We start from the raw sequence: 10,636 nt of genomic DNA, 5'->3' as shown, positions 1-10,636 counted from the left end.
GGGGCCTCGGGACACTTTGCTCTTTCACGCGACATGTCTGGGCATGTGTTCCTCGAAAGGGGCTCATCTCCGGAAACCGCATGCGGTTAGCCTGGTGCAGGGCCCAGGCTCGGCAGTATCTGCTCCCGCGTCCCCAGGGGTGCAGGGCACAGCCTCAGGCTAGAAAGATCACTCTGGAGGCTGGTTCTGGAGTGGAGCCTGGTCCCCGGCCCGGTCCACACGTGGGCCCTCAAATCCGAACACGCCTGGTCCCCGGAGCTCGGGGTTCCTGGAGTTCAGGGTCTCCTCTTAGAACTTGCGCTGGGGTCCTTGGGCTGCGCCGTATCGTGTGGAGGAAAGTACCAAACGCACCAGCACTGCGTTTCCGATTACTTGGCGAGGACGGTCCACTGTCACGGCCTGACCTCAAAGGTCACCTGTAGCCGGTGAAGGACAATGAACAACGCACATGGCCACGGCAACACCTGTATCACAACGCACTGCCCGGAGGGGCCGCAGGGGCCGCACGGGAGGCGGGGTCGCGTCTGCCCCATCGGGATCATCCCCGCAGCCTTCCCCCTGCCGAGCCAGCCTGGCTCTGGGGTCTGCCTTGCCACGTGCCCAGCACGGGGACCTGCCAGGGCTGGGAGGCTGCTCCGTGCCGCAGAGCCGTGAGCAGGTCTCGCCTGTGGAGGAGCCAGAGCCAGATAAGGATGGCTGAGGGCGTGAGAACAGGTCCCGAGGCAGGGGGCGCCGGGCAGGCATGGGCTCCCTGGGGGCCAGGAGACCTCCAGGACCTGCACGTCGATGGGGTCCCCCTTGGACAGAGCCATTTTGTGGGTCTGGGGACCCAGAGGTGGTTCAGACCAACTTCCAGGTGCTCACGTCGGGGTGGCCTGGGTGGGGGGCAGTGGGCGTCACAGTTCGGGGACAGAGCTGTGCTGCACGTGTCGGCTCGGCACACTGCACAGCAGCCTTGGGGCCAGACGTGCATCTGGTGCAGTGCGTGCAACACGAGACGTTAACAGCTTCCTAAGCAACCATCTTATTTCTCCCATCAGCTTTTTTTTTTTAAGATTTTTTTTTGATGTGGACCATTTTTAAAGTCTTTATTGAATTTGTTACAATATCGCTTCTGTTATATGTTTTGGTTTTTTGGCCGAGAGGCATGTGGGATCTTAGCTCCCCGAACAGGGGTCGAGCCCGCACCCCCTGCAATGGAAGGTGAAGTCTTAACCACTGGACCTCCAGGAAGACCCCATCAGCTTTTTTAAAACCTTTTATTATAAAATAGTTACAGGGCTTCCCTGGTGGCGCAGTGGTTGAGAATCCGCCTGCCAATGCAGGGGACACGGGTTCGAGCCCTGGTCTGGGAAGGTCCCACATGCCGCGGAGCAACTAGGCCCGTGAGCCACAATTGCTGAGCCTGCGCGTCTGGAGCCTGTGCTCCGCAACAAGAGAGGCCACGATGGTGAGAGGCCCGCGCACCGCGATGAAGAGTGGCCCCCGCTTGCCGCAAATAGAGAAAGCCCTCGCGCAGAAACGAAGACCCAACACAGCCAAAAATGGATAAATAAATAAATTTAAAAATGGTCCACATCAAAAAAAATCTTAAAATAATAAAATAAAATAAAATGGTTACAGATTTAAAGAAAAGTTGCAAAAATATTATAGTATAAAGTTCCTGTACACCCCTCACCCAGCTTCCCCGTTGTTCACATCTCATGTAATCACAGCGCACTTTCCAAGCCTAGCTGGTCCACCCACTCAGTTCAGACAAGTGTTTCTGCTCCAGGACCCCATACTCTGTTGAATCGTTCTCCTGGTCCCTCCCAGTGGGCGACAGTTTTCTTAGCTTTTCCTTGTCATCCTTGACCTTGGCACCCTAATAGGAGCTGGTGGGTTACTTCGTGGATTGTCCTCTAGTTTGATTTGTCTGATGTGTCTGAATGATTGGACTGAGGTTATGCATTCTTGGCGAGACTGAGCCCAGGTGACCCCTTCTGAGTGTGTTTGATCAGGGTGGCATGACGTCCATACACTGTATCCCTCTGATGTGAACCTTGATCAAGGTTCTGCCAGATTCTCCACTGAAAAGGTATCATCTGTAACTATAAATAGATGGGGAGAGACACTTTGAGACTAAGCAAGTACCCTGAGCCTCTTCAAACTTTTGCCCAATAACTTTAGTGGACATGAGTGGGTCTTTCCTGCCACAGTGATTACTGCCTGTTCTCGTGGTTTTCTATCCCTACGTTCCTTCTATTTTGTTAGAATTTTTCTCTGGAAAAGACCTGTCCCCCTTCTCTCATTTCTTTCTTTATCCAATTATTTATAGCAGTATGGGCTCATGGGTATTTAATTTATTCTATGGGTTATAATCCAACACCATCTTTACTTATTTTCTTGCTCAGATTGTTCCAACTTAAGCCACTGAGCTTTCCAGCAGGTTGATGCCTCTGTCCTTTGAGTTCCCTTCTGTGTCTTGAGCCCTTTCTTACTTTCTGTCCCCTCAGGATGCTCAAGCTCATCTGTATTTTCCCTGCCCCAAGCCTGAAAGCAACCACTTCTCCAAGGAGCTCTGGTTCCTTCTGTTGGAGAATGGTGTTTAGGAACCAACATCTCTGGGCTGGGTGTGTTTGCTACTTCTGGGGTGATAGTATTTCTAGGCCCTCTCAGGGGCAGAGCTTGGAAACAGACATCTGTGTGCTAATGCATGCATACCCCCCCTCTTTGTTTATTTCTGCTTCTATCTATCATCTATTATCTACCGTCTGTCATCTATCATCTATCTATCTACCATCTATCTATGTATTTATATAGCTATTATCTATCATCTGTCATCTCTATTTATCATCTATGTATATATCATCTATCATTTATCATCTATCATTTATCTGTCATCTATCTGTCATGGGCTGGGTCTCCAGGGACCTCGCCTGCCTAGCTCGGGGCCTGGAAGCCCAAGATGTGTGAGACTAACTGTCAGCGGCTCAGATTTACAGCTCTCGGCGGAGCAGGCACTGAATACCGATGAGTCCCCTCTGCTCTGAGCCTGGTCTCAGATTACTCACGCTGTGCCGAGGCCAGGCGGCCAGAAATGACAGCTGCTGCTGTTTTGAGGTTCAGGGACGAGCTGCTTGCTCAGAACACGTCCACAGTTAACGAGCATTGTGCACACGTGGAAGGGGAACCTTCGTTAAAAAAATATCCGTAATATTTTCCATCATAACCTAATGAAATTGTCTTTTTAATTTGTGTATATTGTTTTATGTTTAAGCAAAGGAATAAAAGGCAAGGTGTTTTTGGTCCTCGTAGAAGGCTCACCCAAGTGTGAACAGCAGCTCTCGAGGCCATTCGTGCTGGTGGGTGGGGGGGTGTGGGGGACGAGCGCTGCCTTTCCATCTTGGGAGGAGGGACGGGTGGTGGAGCCCCCAGACCCAGGCACTGAGGGGCCCTGCCAGGGCGGCTTCGTCAGCCTGGGCTCCAGCCCCAAGCGGGATGAGGGGAGCTCGGGGCTGAGGTCAGACACGTGCTCGTCTGATGGCAGGTGACAAGCCCATGCACGGAGCATGGTGGCCATGCTGCCTGAAGGGCCACTGCTGGGCGCGTGGTGATTCGCATCCCTGCCTGCCCCTCGCAGCCCCTCATCACAGGGCTTTCTTCCTCTTGGCTTCTTGGTGCACAGAATTGCATTCATCCTGACACTGGCTCATTCCTGCCACTGGTCTGGCAATGGCCCACGTGCTCATCTTGTTTCTTGGCTACACTGACTTCTAACCCTATGACCCCGTACCGTCACCTGCCCCTCCTCCAGGAAGTAGCTGCCTTCTGGACCCCGGGGCAACTGCCCTGTGCAGAGCTTTGTGGCAGACGCGTATGTTTCTAGGAGGTACAATTGTCACTGTGTTTTAAGTCCTCATAAGAGGTGTCACGCTGTCCGTGTCTTTTGGACGCACTGTGCACTTAATATCACTGTGCTTAGACTCGCCCGTCCTGTGACCTGTGTGTCCCCTCACCCCTGTCTGGGGCTCCCTCGTGGAACTTCACCACACCTCTAATGGACGTTTGCGTTTTGCTGTTGTGAACGATGCTTCATGAACGTTCTCGTAAGGTCTGTGGATGTGCTGGTGCAGGAGTTTCCTCTGGGTGTCCGCCTGGGGGTCATCAGGGGTCATCCAAATACAAGCGCTCAACCTCAGGGGATACTGACTAACTCCTCCAGCTCATGTTGGCTTTGGAGCTTTTTTTTTTTTTTTTTTTGCTCTTTGTTTAGAATTCTGTGTTTACCTTGTGGCAAAAGCCGTTCTCTGACGTTACTGAGAGGTTTGCACACGGTCTCAGACAGAAGTGGGATAACTGCCTGGAGGCCGACGGTTTCCCCTCCCCCGGTTTGTGCCTGTCTAATCTGTTCTGTCCAGGGACAGCTCGTGGCCTGCGGCCAGCTGTCTAGTGCTCTGTAATGTCACCATCTTGGTTAAAGCAATGATGCGTCTTTTCACTAGCACGACCACGAGGCCATTAATAAGAGATGCCGTTATTAGAGAAGTCGGTGCCGCAAAAGAGAGCTGGACGCCCCCTTGTAGGGCTGTGAGAGCAGCTCCTAGAGACCCAGGCAGGAAACAAAACAAGAACCAGCGGAAAGAAGACAGAAAGGGTGTGCTCCCACCCACATGCGGGTCTGTGCGTGTGGTGGGCACGTGTGGTCAGGTGGAGGCCTGGGAGCCTGGGCAGCGGGTTCTGCGCCCACACCAGCCACGAGACGGGTGTGCGCACAGCACGTGAACAAGAGCAAGTCCCCCTTCTCTCCAGGAGGGAGGGGCTGAGCTGGCTTCTGTGTACCTTTCTGGCCGTTAGCCGGGGGCCGCGCCCTGGCCCTTGTAACCTGGGCTGATGCAGGCTGGGTGGAGCCCTGTGTGCTCAGGCGGTTGGAAGACGGGGAGCCCAGCGCCTGCCTCGGCCGGTCCTTCACCGCGAACACAGCACCAGACGCTTCCCTCCTGGCCCCACTGGAATTCCTCCCCCACCCCGCCCCAACCCCCTCACCGGAGCGGTCCTCCTGGTACCCAAGGGCAGGGGCGTGTGAGGCCACGGGAGTGGAGGGCAGGCCCCTCAGCAGGCTGAGCAGCCGTGAACAGGAGAGCCGAGCCCCGGGGTTTGATGCGCGAGGCCCGTCACCCTGCGCTCGGCGCCCCCCTGCCCTCCGGAGCCCCAGGGCCGCCGCCTCGTGCGCCACTAGGAGCCCAGTGGTGCGCCCGCCACCTGGCCAGCCGGGGCCCAGCCTGTGGTGGTGCCTGGCCGCCACCCCCTGTCCACGCTCTGGGCCGCGGGCCATCACCCATCCTCAGCGCAGCCCAATGTAAAATCACGTAACCTCTCCCTCCAGAAGGAAGGTAAGGGTGTGGTCCTCGGTGCCCACCGTTATCGAGACATCACCCCTCACCAGGCAGTAGTCCACCAGACTCTGCCCCCCTGGGCTGGGAACGCCACCACGTGCCATGGTTCCCTCCACGCCCTGCATCCCTCCTCCCACACAGCGTTCATCCTCGTCTCCATCAGCGCCCTGTCCTCCCGCCTCTCCGTGAAACGCTGCACACGCAGGGACGTGCCCAGCTCGCTCACTGTGGAATCCTCTGTGTGGACCCCGGTACACACTCAGGTCGCGCCTGGCCACTAACACACAGTCAAATAAATGACGACCCGGTAAGTGGACCGACGCGCTCACGAAGGCCAAAGGCCATGTCTTCTCCATCTGCAGCCTCACGGCCTCCTGAGGGTCCAGAAAACAGTGGAAGTGGGTGCTCCCAGTTCCCAAGACCACCCGCAGGCTCAGTGGCCCACCAGGATTCTCAGGACTCAGTACAGAGTGGTGCTGCGGCTCAGACCTATTGCGGTGATGTCATCAAGCTAGGCAGCTGGCTCTGCAAGGGCAGAAGACACAGGAGGAGGCTGGAGGGACCCAGGGGCAGATTCCCTACACTCTCTCCCGCCTGCGGAGGCCACACGGCGCACACCCTCCCCAGCCTGAAAACGCGGCTGTGCGCGCGCTGTCTCTGCCGGGGAGCCGGCAGTGTCCACTGGAGACTCGGAGCTCAGAGTTGCTACTGGGGCTACTCATTTGGGCACCGCCTGCCCGTTAGAATGCCGGCCCTCAGAAGGAGGCAGATGTTTGCCATAAATCACATCATTTGTACAAACAATCTAGGCCAGCCCACGAGCACAACCTCTCCTCTCCGGGAGAGTTTCAAAGGCCAGGTTTCCAGATGCCAATCAAGGGCCAACCTGGCAGGCAGGCCCCTGTGCAGACTGCAGCTCAGCTTCTGCCCAAAGAGGCGCTCTTGAATGAGGAGCCCCCCAGGGCCAGGGGACCAAGGGCAGACCCACCAGGTGACCCCACACTCGCCTGTCCTGGGTCTCGCACGGCTTCAACGTGGTGAGATCTCGGGCTGACTAGGGGGATGGTCAGGAAGTTGGGCCAGCGGCCGAAAAGGGACGGGTGGAGGACACCATATCGGAGGGCATGGGACTGAGGGGTCTGTAGGGACTTGGGAGGTCTGGAAGCCTGGAAGCAGAAGCATGCCTCTGTGTGTGTGTGTGTGTGTGTGTGTGTGCATGTAAGTGTGCGTGTGTAGTGCTGCGGTCCCAGAGAAAGGCAGAAAGCCACCCGTCCTGGACACAGTGTTGGTGAACATTAGCAAAGTAGGGTGGGACTGGCTCAAGAGAGGATCAAGTGACCTCAGGCAGCCAAATGTCGTCGTCTTGTCCGTTCAAACTGGGGAGTGACTGTTTAGAATTCTGCACATTATTTTCACCAAGATTCTTGTTCTGTGTTTGCGTGTGTGCAGCTCGTACCCCAGACAGTTATCACATTAGTTCAGGAAGGCAGTGACGCGTGGAGGGCGGTGAGCACGTGGTCCGGGCCCTGGCTCTGGCCAGCCTAGAACTGTGAGCTCGGGAAACGCCTTTTAATCGCCAAGCTTCAGCTTTTCCATCTGCAAAATGAGAGGGTCCTTTCTAACACGCTAGAAGGGGATGAATTGACTAGAACCTATTTAGAGATGGATCAGATTACAGGCATAAGGAACAATGTGAGTTTAACGCAGCAGATTTCAACCATGATGTGTGCGTTACTTGGTGAAGTAAGCACACGTGCGATTCTAATGCGTTTAGCGTTCATTCTACCAGGTGGAATGTCCTCTGAGAAGTTCGTTTTAAAGTTAAAAACCAAAAAATCTCTGTGGAGTGTCTAATGCCTGTGACCCCAGGTGGTGTGCCCCACCACCCCTCCCCCTCCCCTCCCCCTCCCCCTCCCCCTCCCCTCCCCCTCCCCCTCCCCCTCCCCCTCCCCCTCCCCCTCCCCCTCCCCTCCCCCTCCCCCTCCCCTCCCCCTCCCCTCCCCCTCCCCTCTCACCCACCTATGCTGCTGCCCCAGCGGCTGCTCCAGGGTCCGCCCTCCATGTTAGAAAGAGCCTGGGAAGCTCCCTCTTAACTTCTTCTAAGTATTAAAGATGTAAAAGGTGAAAAGGAAGAATTAGTACCTAACAGAGGCCCACTTTCTGAGTGCTGAGAAGAAATGAAAACTGGGCAGAAACGTGAGCAGTCTCCCACATGTGGGAGGGAGCCCTGAGGCCACTTCTGCACACGCTCTCATGGGGCACGGGCACTCGTCTTTGTGGCCTCGCGTCCCCTGGGAAGAGCCGTTTGCGAGGCTCAAGTGTGGTGCCCTGCCTGGGCCGGAGCCGCCGTAACCGGATGTCCACGTACAGAGCCAGCGCCTGGTCATTTCTCCAGACCTTCCCCGCCGGGAGTCCCCGCCGGTGGCTCAGATGTGTCACACTAACAGAGAGCATCTGTCTTCGCTCTTTTTCAGAGAAGAAGCAGCACGTCGCCGAAGCCTACTTAGAGCGTGATTTCCATGCCGCCGAGCGTCGTGGTCCATGGCCCGGGGGAGTCTTCCCGCATCTGGACACAGCCCAACACGCGGCTTGGAGGTGGCTCGTCTGTGGACCTCGCACCCTTGGGGGCCTAAGGTTGTGCTGTCAGTGCTGAATTTGCAAGGGGTACGTGTGCATGTGTGTGCGCATGCATGAGTCAGTGTGTGTGCACACTATCAGAAGACAAAGCACAGGACTGGGCTTTCTGAGGCACCTAGAAGCTGACCTGCTGCGCAATGAGAGTGCAGCCCAATGAGAATGTAATGGACAACATTGTATACAAGAAACACAAACTGCATTGCCCAATGGCTGGAGGGAGGTACGCCTGTGTTGTCTGGAAGTGTTAGGTTCACTTTATATGTCTTGGAAGAAATGTTCAACTACAGTGCGGATGACAGTGGCAGCCAGACCAGGATGAATTGGGAGAAAGCTTATAGGATCAGACAGACGTGCTTTTTTCTCTAGAGGGTGCAGGTTTTCCGCTGGGCAATGCATTGTTAATCAACACTTGTCCAAGAAGGACACATCCTTTCCATTGTCATTAAAGCCACAGGCACTTAGTCACTTGAACAAAAAACAGGGCCAGTTCACTGCTTCTCCAGCTGAGCTTGAAGTCAGGGTTTGTATCTCAAGTCCGAAATCTGGCTGAGTCCTTCCTGCAAACTTTAGTCTTGGTCTAATGACGGCATCATCTTGGCACACTTGCCGTACTCAGAACCAAACGGTAGACAATAGTCTTGTGTGAACAAAAGCCACCGTGGAGCTATGGATGCACTCCCAGATGGAAGCCTGATGGACTGTAGGATGGAAACATGCAGAAGCACTCCGCAGCTCCAAGCACTCCCTGTGGGCCTGCCCGCCCCATGTGTACCTGCGCGGGGACAGCAGCGATGCAGGTTGGCCATTTCAGATCCCAGAATGTGCGTGTGAAACGCAGATTCACACCCCTCGAGTTTATTTGGGTCATCATGATTTTGCGTGTCGTACATATGTCTGGAGTTCTTCATATGCAACCCCCACACCCCGGACACTCTTAAGCACAGCTTTGTAATTTTTAAAAGAAGGCAAACTCTACAGGAAAGAGAAGCATGTAAATATGTACCAATGCTTATGAAGTTGTTATTGTCTGTATGTAAAAAAGGATGTGCACTGGAAAGGGAAAATGGCTCAATGAATGTTTTAAATGATACTTCACATACCAAATTGCATTTGGTACATTCAGGAAGGCACACATTTAGTTGCAATGCCAGTTCTTCTCTGCAGATATTGTTCTTATTCGTGTATCATAGGCACCTTCTTTTCATCTGATTACAAAATCCAGCATTTCAGGATTGGGCTTTTGCAAAACAAAAAAGAAGAAGAAAAGAAAAGAGAGAGAGAGAAAGGGGCAAATATGAGCATTTGTCACTGATTCCTACTGGTCTGGTGAGCATCTGAAGAATTCAAGTATTTTATAATAACATGCGCTTTCTAAATTCTAGAGTGTACCTTGTTTCAAAACCAGTGGGCTGGACTGAATTCCCTGTGAGTGTCTGGGCTCTCTTACTGCTAGCTCTTCAAACAGGGGAAGCGTGTGTGTAAGTGTGTCACTCCCTAATGGAGCAAAAGGAGGGACCCTGAAAGGTTAAAACACAGAAGTGTTTACTGTGTAACCGGGATGTGGACACATATACAGCATAACAGTTATCACCATAATCACTGTGTGCAAAATACCCAGAAAAACACAAAGGTGTTCATTTGTCTAAACTACAAATCCATGTAAATTTCAGCTTCCTTGTTGACGCCGATGTGTGTACCTCGCTTCCATGGTCTAGAGCTCCAGTCGCTGAAGAACCGTGGCTCTTCCTTAAAGGGCTCTGCCCTCGAGGAACCTGTAGCCTTCAGGAGGCCCCGAGTGCCTTACGGGGCTGTGGACACCAACTCTGGCAGTCAGGAAGGAGGGTGTGCCGGGGGTGGGTTTGGAGGCGCTGTGACATTAATCTACACTGACCATTACTGCATCATTGACCTTAAGATGGATTGTGTGTTTTAACACAGTAATGGATTTACGTTTAGGCTCAGGAAAATCAAGCTGTAACTTATGTATCAAATCATATATTTGTTTACTGTATATTTTTAAAAAGCTTTATTGTAAATTTATGCAAAAACGAATGAGGACTTGTTTTTCTCACAGCAACGTGCCAGGCGGTATTTGTGTTCCGTGAAGCAATTCCTTAATAACCACACTCTAAACACCTGATAACTCTGTTCAGTGCTAAACAGTATTCAGAGGCCTAACATAGGTTTGTATGGTGATCAACTACAAAATTTTACACGTATTTTTGTATTGTGATTCCTATGATATATACCAGAGAATTTTTACTCATTTGTAAATTATTGTACAGTTTTTAATAAAAGGTTGTTTTAAGGCTTAGAATATCAAAGTTCTCCTCCTCACGAAGTGTTAAAGTTTAGACGTATCGGCTATGTTAGCCACTGCTGTGTTCCGTGTCCACTCTCTGAACGACAATGCCTCTTTCCACACCAAAAAGGGAACTTGGGCCTTCCGCTCGCTGGGGAGGGGCTGCCGGGGGTCTCACATACAGCCTCATCCTAAGTCGTGGGGAGTCTTCTGGAGGACAGGCTCTGAAGTCAGAGGTGCTGGCAGCCCCTGGCTGAGGTCATCCACCAGGGAGGACTGCTCCTGTAGCTGTTTGTCAGATGAGAACCAGAAAAGAAAAGTC

General features: G+C 53.3%; 1 protein-coding gene across 1 annotated transcript in view; it reads left to right on the top strand.

The window, feature by feature from the left end:
- JAKMIP3 (Janus kinase and microtubule interacting protein 3) overlaps positions 1 to 8,081 on the top strand; it is a 97,958-nt gene extending 89,877 nt beyond the window's left edge. Inside the window, exon 23 of the mRNA XM_057531590.1 lies at positions 7,850 to 8,081. The gene's annotated coding sequence lies outside the window, so the exon portion shown is untranslated. The remainder of the gene's footprint in view (positions 1 to 7,849) is intronic.
- The last annotated feature ends 2,555 nt before the right edge of the window (positions 8,082 to 10,636 follow it).

Source organism: Balaenoptera acutorostrata, chromosome 16, assembly GCF_949987535.1.
Source record: "Balaenoptera acutorostrata chromosome 16, mBalAcu1.1, whole genome shotgun sequence".
In the NCBI taxonomy this organism is placed as follows: Eukaryota; Metazoa; Chordata; class Mammalia; order Artiodactyla; family Balaenopteridae; genus Balaenoptera; species Balaenoptera acutorostrata.
The sequence above is the reverse complement of the archived record's forward strand: the minus strand, read 5'-3'. Positions and strand labels throughout refer to the sequence as shown.